The sequence below is a fragment of the Pan paniscus genome, chromosome 5 (assembly GCF_029289425.2).
Source record: "Pan paniscus chromosome 5, NHGRI_mPanPan1-v2.0_pri, whole genome shotgun sequence".
NCBI classification, from domain to species: domain Eukaryota; kingdom Metazoa; phylum Chordata; class Mammalia; order Primates; family Hominidae; genus Pan; species Pan paniscus.
This window is the reverse complement of record NC_073254.2, coordinates 40,396,643-40,407,812: the sequence shown is the minus strand read 5'-3', so window position 1 is coordinate 40,407,812 and position 11,170 is coordinate 40,396,643.

Sequence of the window (11,170 nt, the reverse complement as noted above, 5' to 3'; positions counted from 1 at the left end):
AGCAAATGTTGCTGTATAAGAAAAGTGGTAGATTAGGGTTTATGAAAACTAACTTGTCATCCTGGCTCTATCACTAATCAATTGGTTGGTCTTTGAAAGGTCGCAGTTTACCCTGGGTCTTAGTATTTATATCTCGCAAGTGAGAAATCTGGCCTGGATTGCCTTCATAAATTGTAATATCCTTTCTAGTTCTGTGTTCCCATGTCTCTAAATTGATACTAGTATCAAATGGACATGAAAACTTGACAACCTTATTTGAAATTTCATCTAGGAGATTCCAGTGGATTAAATTACCTGAAAAACTATTATAAACACCTATACATATTACATAAAATATAGCAAACACCCTTTTACGTAGCTGCAAAGACAGTAGGAGATATCTCCACCGAGTTAGATGTCTGTGCTAACTTCAGTGACCATGAGATTGTGTCACAGAGGCATCAATTTCAGTGATGTGGGGGCCTGAGATCTAAGTGCCTGTGGGGATGAAGGATGAAGCCTTAGGCCCATGCCAGGGAGGCGATTATAAGGGAGATTCTAATATAGAGTCAGATGCCTCACAGGGGTTCAAAACTTGGTTACAGAGGCTCTTCCCCTTTCAACAATAACAGTGACAACCCTCTTTGTCCTGAGTTATGGTTTGAAAATAAAGTACTTCACCTGAAAATTGCAAAAGTTCATATCTAGGTTATGGAGAATTGAGGGTTGGAATTCATACTGTCTTCATTGTCTGAGAACTCATCCCCAGCTAAAAAACTGACCAAAGAACCAAGCCCAGTCTGATTCACTCAAAACAGATTACACAGAATTACTGCAGATGAAGCTCTATATATTATGAGCTCAAAATAAAAAATTATAAACACTCAAAGAAGTGATCCATCCAAAACAAGTTTTCAGACTCAATGTGTAGCAAAATTAAACTACTGAGAACTTCCAAAAATAGAATAAACTGACAAAGACATTATGTAAGTATGCTTTAAATAATTGAAGAAATAAAATAGGGACCCTAGAACATAAAAAGATACCAAAAAGAATAGGCAGATTTAAGAAAGATACTACTTGAAATACAAAAAAAATTAGGCATTAAAATTTGAAACTAAGTGACTAGACATAGCTAATGAAAGAATTAGCAAAATCAACGGTAATGAGCTATGTAAATTGTACAGAATAAAGCTCAGTGAGATGATGAAGGATGACAGCAAAGTTAAGAACCTGGAAAATGGAGTGAAAAGGTCCAATGTATGTCGAATAGGACTTCTAGGAGGACAAAATAAAGAGAACTGAGAAAAGGCAATTCTTTAGGAAATAACGAATAGGAATTTTTCAGAAGAGATGAAACCACAAGATTTCTCAGATTCAGGAATCAAAATGAGTCTCAAGCTAGAGAAATGAAATGAAATTTACACCTAAACATATTTAAGGATACTGCAGGACACAAAAAGAACAAAACTTATTTATAATAATAGATACCATAAAAGATCACTTATAGAAGGGGAGAAATTAATTACAGCATTCTATCAGATATGGAGTAGCATTTGTTCAACTTCTTCAAGCTAATAAAAAAATAAAATACAGTAAATTGGTAAAAAGTAGGAAACTATTGGAATAATATATGAATATAGATTAAGAACAAACATGGGAAAATGTGCTTCACTTCGCTATCAAGGACATGGATATTAAAAGAACCAGATCCTATTATTTCTTACCTATCAGTTTTCATAAACATTTTAAAAGACTATGATCACCAAGCTTAGGCAAAAATGTGGGGAAATGAGCTATTGTTTGGGGGAGTCAAGCTGCATCCTCCCACTTGTATTGCTGCTTCATGGTGTGTACCAGAGACTAATAAGCACAGCCACACAGAATAATATGTTTCAGGACATTCCTTAAAGCAATATTTGTAAAAGCAAAAAGTCAGGAGCTAACTAATGATTATTTAATATTTGCATAGTTAAATGCAGATATTCTCTGAACTACTATACAGCTATCAAAGAATTGGATACATATATAAAAGCATATAAAGATTTAAAAGACAGGTAAACAACCAAGTATCTACAGTCTTCAAGAGACTCACCTAACATCTAAGGATTCACATAAACTTAAGGTAAAGAGGTGGGACTAGATATTCCATGCAAATGGACACCAAAAGGGAACAGGAGTAGCTATTCTTTTTTTGTTTGTTTGTGTTTTGTTTTTTGAGATGGAGTCTCACTCTGCCGCCCAGGCTGGAGTGAGGAGTAGCTATTCTTATATCAGACAAAACAAACTTATAAGCAACAGCAGTTGAAAAAGATGAAGAGAGACATTATATAACAACAAAAGGACTACAGGAAAATATCACAATCCTAAATATATATGCACCTAACACTGGAGCTCTTAAGTTTATAAAACAATTACTACTAGACCTAAGAAATGAGATAGACAGCAACATAATAATAGTGGGGGACTTCAGTACTCCACAGACAGCACTAGACAGGTCATCAAGACAGAAAGTCAGCAAAGAAACAATGGACTTAAACTATACCCTAGAACAAATAGACTTAACAGATATTTACAGAACACTCTACCCAACAACTGCAGAATATACATTCTATTCATCAGCACATGGAACATTCTCCAAGACAGACCATATGATAGGCCACAAAACAAGTCTCAACAAATTTAAGGAAATCAAAATTATATCAAGTACTCCCTCAGACCACAGCGGAATAAAATTGGAAATCAACTCCAAAAGGAACTCTCAAAGCTGTGCAAATACATGGAAATTAAATAAGCTGCTCCTAAATGATCATTGGCTCAACAATGAAATCAAGGTGAAAATTTAAAAATTCTTTGAACTGAACGACAACCGTGACATAACCTATCAAAACCTCTGGGATACAGCAAAAGCGGTGCTAAGAGGAAAGTTCATACCATTAAATGCCTACATCAAAAAGTCTGAAAGAGCACAAATAGACAATCTAAGTTTACACCTCAAGGAACTAGAGAAACAAGAACAAACCAAACCCAAACCCAGCAGAAGAAAAGAAATAACCAAGATCAGAGCAAAACTAAGTGGAAATTGAAACAAACAAACAAAAAATACAAAAGATAAATGAAACAAAAAGCTGGTTCTTTGAAAAGATAAATAAAATTGCCAGACCATCAGCGACATTAACCAAGGAAAAAAGAGAGAAGATCCAAATAAGCTCAATTTGAAACAAAACGGGAGATATTACAATTGATACCAGAGAAATACAAAATATCATTCAAGACTACTATAAACACCTTTACGTGTGTAAACTAGAAAATGTAGAGGAGATGGATAAATTCCTGGAAATATAAAACCCTCCTAGATTAAACCAGGAAGAAATAGAAACTCTCTCTGCAAAGGAATGGGGAGGGTAGGAACGGCCATGCAGGCGTTGAACTTTGTCTTTGGTGTTTACATGTGCTACAACAATAATGTAATTTGAATTATTACTGTAATTAAAAATAAATTTCAGGGACACAGGTAGGCTGAGATGAAAAAGGTGAGAATGTTTTTAGAGACAGTTGCTGGTATTCTCTGTCAGGTATTCACTCTCACTCCAGGAAAGAAAGGAGGAGGGCACTGCCCCGTCACTTCAAGTCAAATTATAGGAGCTGCCTGCAAGGGGGTCATTCAGGGAGCTTGACATATGTCCCCTATGTGTGTGTGCATGTGTGTGCGTAAAGGTGAGTGACACATGCCTCAGAATCTAAGGGCATGAGGTGGTGACTCTTGGTCTGAGGCTGCAGAGCACAGCAAAGGTCTACACCACACTGGAGGCTGTGATACGTCCCACGGCAGCAGAGGTGAAGATGCACAGGTGGAGACCAGCAGGTCCCTTGTGAACCAGATACGGATGACTCAGGAAAAATCCAGTTTACAATCTCTTAAATGACAACTGTCTGGAGAAGCCACACGACCCCAAAAGACAGGGCGGACTGCCTGATGCCCAACACCTGAGAAAGGAACCCTAACTGCTGAGTTAGTGAACACATATCACCCCTGACATGGGAGGACTGGTGGATGCCCCCAGTGGGGTACAATAAAGGATTCAGCATTGAACATTCATCCAACCCAGAGACCACCAATGCCAGGTCACAAGAGCTCCAGCTAAGAAAGACACTTCCTGCTTCTTGCTTCTAACTCCCTACCCACCAGCCCTGGAAAGATCAGAAGCCACGGCTAGCAAGAGGGGTGAGAGGAGTTGCTGACAGAGAAAGGGATCAAGAAACCAACCAAATGATCCCTTCCCTCCCCAGGCCCAAACTGGAGCAGCGGGTTGGGGGGCAGGGGAAAGAAGGTATACTTTTAGATCAAGTTTGGAATTTTCTGGTTTTCACTGGACTGGACCTATTAATTAAAAAATGAGATTATTTGAAGACTACAAATAAGCAATAAATCTATTACTACTGACAATGATCAGAGAAGTTACAGCACCAAGCAGATATAAAGTTACAGCACCAAGCAGATGTAAAGGAATAAAATGTAAAGGGATAAGCAGTAGGTGCTGGTGAAATGAAATCATTTTCCATGTGCTCTCTGTGAAGGACTATTCTTATTAATATAAAAGAAAATAGACCTGATCCTTTGGTGCTATTGTGTTTAAAGATAAGTGGAAATGTTATGTAACGTACCACTAAAGCTGGTAAGTAAGCAACTGACAGAGAAGTTGCCTCAATGATGTCATTCAAAACCACAGATGTTAGACCATGGAACCCTCTAGTCTGCACTGGAATTCGAAAACACACTCAAAATTGAATTGAAATCCAAACAAATACTCATTGGCAAATGGAATGGTTCTGGTAATTCTGAAAAGAAACTTGGTAAAATGAGGGGACTGAATAGTCTGCTGGAAAAATAATTTGCTTATCATTTATTTTCACACCTCAGGGCAATTAGTTGAATTGAAAAAATCATATCAGTCACAAGAACCAAAGACATAGCTTTCAGGGCAACATTTTTTTCCACAAGCTATACCCACACAGACTCTTCGAGTGTTCCAATGTCTAAGAGTTCACTGGCCGCAAGTTCATTCATTGATTCAGTAAACATTTATTGAATCAATGAATGCAATGTTGTGCTTTCATAGCTCCATCTCCTGCATGACTGAAGAACTTAGTTCTCATTAAATTGCCCTCTCCTTTTACTTATTATAACCAGAAATCAATTGCCAGTTTTTTCAGTAACGGGCGATAATGGTTTTGCTGGCGTTAATGAGAGCAGTGGGAACAGACAGCCGAGGGTGAAGGGAGGACAGCGCTGTTGTGGGGACAGCGTGATGCAGGCACGGACAGTACACCTGCGAGAAAGTTACATCCCAGGAGGGGCACATATGAAAAGAAAGAAGTAAGAATGCCACATGATATGAAAAAAACAAGAGTAGCATTGACAGCAACTAGGTCATTAGCATCAGGAGAGGAGGGCAAGCACTCTGCCTAGTCTAACCACTTACCTAGTGTGGTTGTGTGAAATGGTTATATTTGAGCTGAAACGGGAACACTGAGAAGGAGACAGCGCTGAGCAAGAACAATTCCAGGCAGAGGAACCAGCAAGTTTGTCACGTTTTTCTAGGCAGAAGGTAGTCCAACATGGTGATGCAGAGTGAATGAGGAGGTTAATGGTAGGAGATGAGATCAAAGGGGTGGGCAGGATGGTCTCGATCTCCCAAAATGGCCAGACCATTTTGGGTCCTATAGGCCTGGTAAGGGGACTGGATCTACTATGACCACTGTGTGGCACATGGGCTGTAAAGGACAAGATTGAGAACCAAGAGACTGAACAAGAAGTTGTTTCTTCACCTGCACAAGTGTTGATGGTGGATGGGCTAGGCTAGCTGTGGTGAAAAAGACCACATTCAGGACCTGTTTTGGAGATATGCCACTAAGACTTGCTAATGAGGTGTATATGGGAATGAGAGAAAGGGAAGACTCATCAGAGACTTCTAGACTTACGGCTTGAGCAAATGAGTGAATAGTGTTGCACTCAAAGAAGTTGGCGAAATGAGCAGGGAGGGCAGCAGGTTCCAGAGGAAAAGCAAGAACTTTATTTTGGACACTTGGGGTTTAGACTCCTGTTAGACCCAGAAGGGAAGATTGACAGGTAAGTTTTGTGTCTGTGAGTCCATAGCTAAGAACAGAAGGGCCTTTGTAGAAATATAAATGTGTGAGTCATCAGCCTTACCTATTTATTTTGAAACCAGGTAAATGAGGAAAAAAACAGCAAAGAAATGGAGCCAGCCATTCTTATATCAATTTCTCATCAGTTTTTCTTGCCAAGACTGCTTGTGTCTGTTCTTTTTGGATTCATATGCACCCTGTTCCTCTGCTAGTTATCAGTTCACTGTAGAATGAGACTTTTCCTTAAGGTGCTGTGCAGAGCTATTAACAGCTCAAATGTCATCTTATGTGGTCTCAGCACTGAACATTTTTCCTCCTTATGAGAAACAGCCCATGGCTCTTATTCACAGTTTGCAAATAAAGTCCTCTGCCCTAAACTCTTCATCATTAACTACTTCCCAAAGCCATATTAGATTTCATTTATTTTGCTTTCCCATAAATTCGCTGGAACCAAACCAGAACCATTTGGTTTTCATTAATTTTTTAGGCATGATGAAAATCTTCCTCTCTGAGAATTCAGTATTGGCATTTATTGTCTCACTGTGGATTTGATCAATGCTTAAAAAAATTAACGTATTTCACAAAAACAATCCAAATATATCATTTAGTTTCTCTCTGTCTCTTCCTCTTTCTTCCTCTGTGTGTGTGTGTGTGTGTGTGTGTGTGTGTGTGTCTGTCTGTCTGTCTCTGTTCAGCTATACTTTTAGAAAATTTCATTCTCTTGAATTAATTCCCTGTAGTTCCAGGGCTCTTAATGCAACATCCCTTCTCACTTACCAGAATTATCTCAGGACACAGGCATTCTCTTCTCCACTCCCACAATCTCTGCCCCTAAACAGCAAATTAAGCTGCTCTCTAACGGAAACAGACCCATTCCCATCATCTCAAAAGCAGAATATTAAGGGTAAAAGTTTGAAAGCTAACTAACCTGAGGGAGGAAGAGTGCAGGATCCTCATTCCTTTCAAATAAATTTTCTAAGCTCTTTGCAATTGTCTAATTCTGGGAGGTAAATAATTACCCAAAACCTTTAGCCCTTATGTTACCAGCTTGGAGAATTTTATTGGCTCAGTGGTTTAATTTTTAACTTTACATTTTATTGTTTGATTGATAAGCAAATCAAGCTCATTAAATCTTCCTCATGCTTCAATCCCAGCTGAGGTCACCTATGTCTTCCCTCATCCTTAATCAGAATCAATGTCCCTTCTTATAAGGATCCTGACACCCCACATGTTTCACTGACAGCACTGTCCCCTTCTGGGGTCTCTCAGAGTTATTATAATCTTCATGGAGATGGGGTATATTTTGCCCCTTTTGAGTCCCTTTTCCACCATCCTGCTGTTTAATAGAACTGAGCTTTCCAAAGAGGAGAGACTTAATACATTTTGGTCGACTTGAGTGATTTTTATGGTTTTCTGATTGTAATTTTTTGCACAAAGGCCATTGAGTTTTCCATGAAAATTAACTCTGTGATTCTCCTCCCTTTTATGGCAAAACATTTCAGAAGACTCATACATATTTGCATTCTGGTCCCCTACCTCTAGTTTTCTCATGAATCCATCAGCAACAAGACAGCCCTTAGCAAAGCCATCACCAGCCTCTCTGCCAGCAAATCCAGTGGTCACATCCCAGGCCCCATCTGTCAGTGCTTGACAGATTCCACCACTCGTTCCTTCTTGATGCCTTATTTCATTTAATTCATTCAGATCTGATTTTCCTCGTGTCTCATTGGTTGTTCCTTGTCAATACGTTTTGCTGAATCCTTATCTTTTCTCTGGTTTCTAATGTTGATATGCCTAAGACTCTGTCCTTGAACTTCCTCCCTATCTAAACTCGCTCCCAAGGAGATCTCAGCCAGTCCCCTTTCCTTTCACACCCAATTCTGACCTCTTCTCTGAGCTTCGACTTCAACTTCATCCATCTCTCCTTGAGTACCCATTAGGTATCTCAGTCTTATGACTGCAAGCAGAACTGAATCTCCCTCCAACCCTACTCCTGGCCCAGGATCCCCCATCTTGGTTAATGGCATTACCATTTCCCTGTTAATCTTGCCAAAAAAAAGTCAGCCTTCATTCTATACTTTCCATCAACATTAATTCCAACAGTATGTTCTATCAGTTCCACCTTCATCTCTTTCCATTATTTTTTATTTTCTCCATTCCTATCACAATCATCTATCACCAGGGTAAATAAAATGATTATTTACCTGGCCCCACTGTTTCCATTCTCTCTCTTTTAATCCACCCCACATAGCAGGCAGAATGTTGGAAATGTACATATGATCATGTTACTTACTGGTATAAAAGTCTTCCAAAGCCTTCCCAGAGAACCTAGGAGAAAAGAGAGCAAATTCACCTTCCTGAAGGTGCTCCAACACCTTACATCACCTTGGACACACCAACCTTACTGACCTCTGCCCTGCTGTTCTTCCCTCACTAAATTCCAACCAGTTCTGCCTCGTCCATGAAGTTCAAGGCCTTTACACTTGCAGTTCCTCCTGTCAGTGATGCCCAATTCCCCAAGATGATTACCAAGTGTTTTACCAATGTTGTTAGAAAAGTAAAACACTTGAAAATAGATTTTCCAAGAAGCCTCTAATATGGTCTTGATTTTGTGTCAGCCTAGGCTAACTTGCGTATTTGTGTCTTAGTTTTAATAAATCTTTTTTAATTTTTAAAAATTAAAAATAGATCAAAGCTTATAGAATAAGGGTATAAAGAAAATGTTTGGGTTTTTTTGTTGTTGTTTTTTTTTTTAAATGGAGTCTCAGACTGTTGCCCAGGCTGGACTGCAGTGGCATGATCTCGGCTCACTGCAAGCTCTGTCTCCCGGGTTCATGCCATTCTCCTGCCTCAGCCTCCCGAGTAGCTGGGACTACAGGCGCCTGCCACCACGCCCAGCTAATTTTTTGTATTTTTAGTAGAGACTTGGTTTCACCATGTTAGCCAGGATGGTCTCGATCTCCTGACCTCGTGATCCGCCCGCCTCGGCCTCGCAAAGTGCTGGGATTACAGGCGTGAGCCACCGCGCCTGGCCTAAAGAAAATATTTTTGTACAGCAGTACAATATGTTTGTGTTTTAAGCTGTGATTACAAGAGTCAAAAAGTTTAAAAACATTTAAAAGTTTATAAAGTCAAAATGAAATAGTAAGCTAGAATTTATTATTGAAGAAATAAAATTTTTTTATAAACTTAGTGTAGCTTAAGTGCACAGTGTTTACAAAGTCTACAGCAGTGTACAGGCATGTCCTGGGCCTTCACATTCACTCACTGCCTCACCCAGAGTAACTTCCAGTCCCACAAGCTCCATTTATGATAAGTCTCCTAGACGTACCATTTTTTATCTTTTTACTGTACCTTTTCTATGTTTAGATATGTTCAGATTCTCAGATATCACTGTTTTAATTGCCTGCAATATTCAGTATAGTAACATGTGGTACAGGTTTTGTAGCCTAGGAGCAATGGGCTAGACCACATAACCTAGGTGTATAGCAAGCTCTACCATCTAGGTTTGTGTAACTGCACTCTATGGTATCCACACAACAAAACTGCCGCACAGCACATTTCTCAGAATGTATTCCTATGGTTAAGCGTCGCGTGTTTGTATTATAGCAAATATACAGCACATGCTCTGTGGGGAGAAGAAGCAGTAGATGAGTTTCTGTGGCCAGCATTATTAATTGGTTAAGCAAAACCACATTTCCAAATTTCTGTGCCCTAGCTTGTATCTACTATAAGGCATATAGAAACAAAAACTTCATTTCTGTGGCTTCCTTGAAACAAATGGGGCCTACACATTTCTGGCCATTGATGCATAAAAAGAAGTAGGCCTGTGTCTCATCTTTTTTTTTCTTTTTTCTTTTTCCTTCTGCCATAACAGTGGATATCAGGTCTTGAGGTGTGGCAAGTACCTGATGCTCATGAGACAACAGCAAGATGAAAGCCAATAAACTGATGATGGCTCTATCAGTCAGGATAAGCTAAGTTACACTGGGATAACAGATGACCCAAAAATCTCAGTTGCTTATAATAACAATGTTTTATGTGCTGTTCACAATTCATGACCATTGTGTCTTGGCTACAGCTTCTCACCATGTTTTCCTCACTTAGGGGCCCAGTTTGACAAATCAGGCTTTATTTGGAATATGGATGGTCTCATGGCAGAAGTAAAAGAGAAATTATGGTGAGCCAAGTGCTTGCTCTTACAGGTTTTGCCTGGGTGTCACTTCCACTCAAATTTCACTGGGCAAAGCAAGTCAGATGGCCAAGCCCAATAGAACCAAAATAGAGAAATACAATTCTTTCCAGGGCAGGGCCAGGGAAAATTTTTGAACAGTCATATAAGCTATCACTGTCCAAGCTTCAATTCAAAATTATTTAGTTAGTTAACTATCCTTTCTGCACACAAAATATATTTAATCCCTTCCTTTGAAAAGCCAAGTCAAAGTCTCATTTAATTATAGCTTCAGGGCTGATGTTGACAATTTTATGATATTATCTCGTCAGGTTGAATATGACTTGTCTTGCTCCAGAAACTCATGAACTAACGAGACAAGGTGTCTGCTTCCCCTACACACCCATGCACACCCAATGTGTCATGCTAGGACACAGAAAAGATAATTGCAGACAGAATTGCACAGGAGTTTGTAGTTCAGAGAAATCTGAGATCATGTGGGTAGCTATTTCAGTCTTCCTCCTATCTCCCCATATGTGATAGTCCCTAATTAATCTGTGGCTGTGCATGCCATGAGTAATTCCCCTAGGATATTATTTTTCACAGGTCTTGGCTCCATGCTCTGGCCAGTCCTTCCTTTTCCAATATCTCCTTTGACCATATTTGAATAGTCCTTGCAGACTGGGCAGAATGCTAGGCCCATTGCTGACAAAAAAAATTTTTTTTAAATAGGACACTCCCCTCCCCCCCACACACACAAGTGACATAACCCTTGATAAGTCACAGTCTCCTTTATCCAGGTTGGTAGTTCTGTGGTATTATGTCACTCAATATCATAACCAGTTTCCTATACAAGTGCTTCTCCTTCCCTCC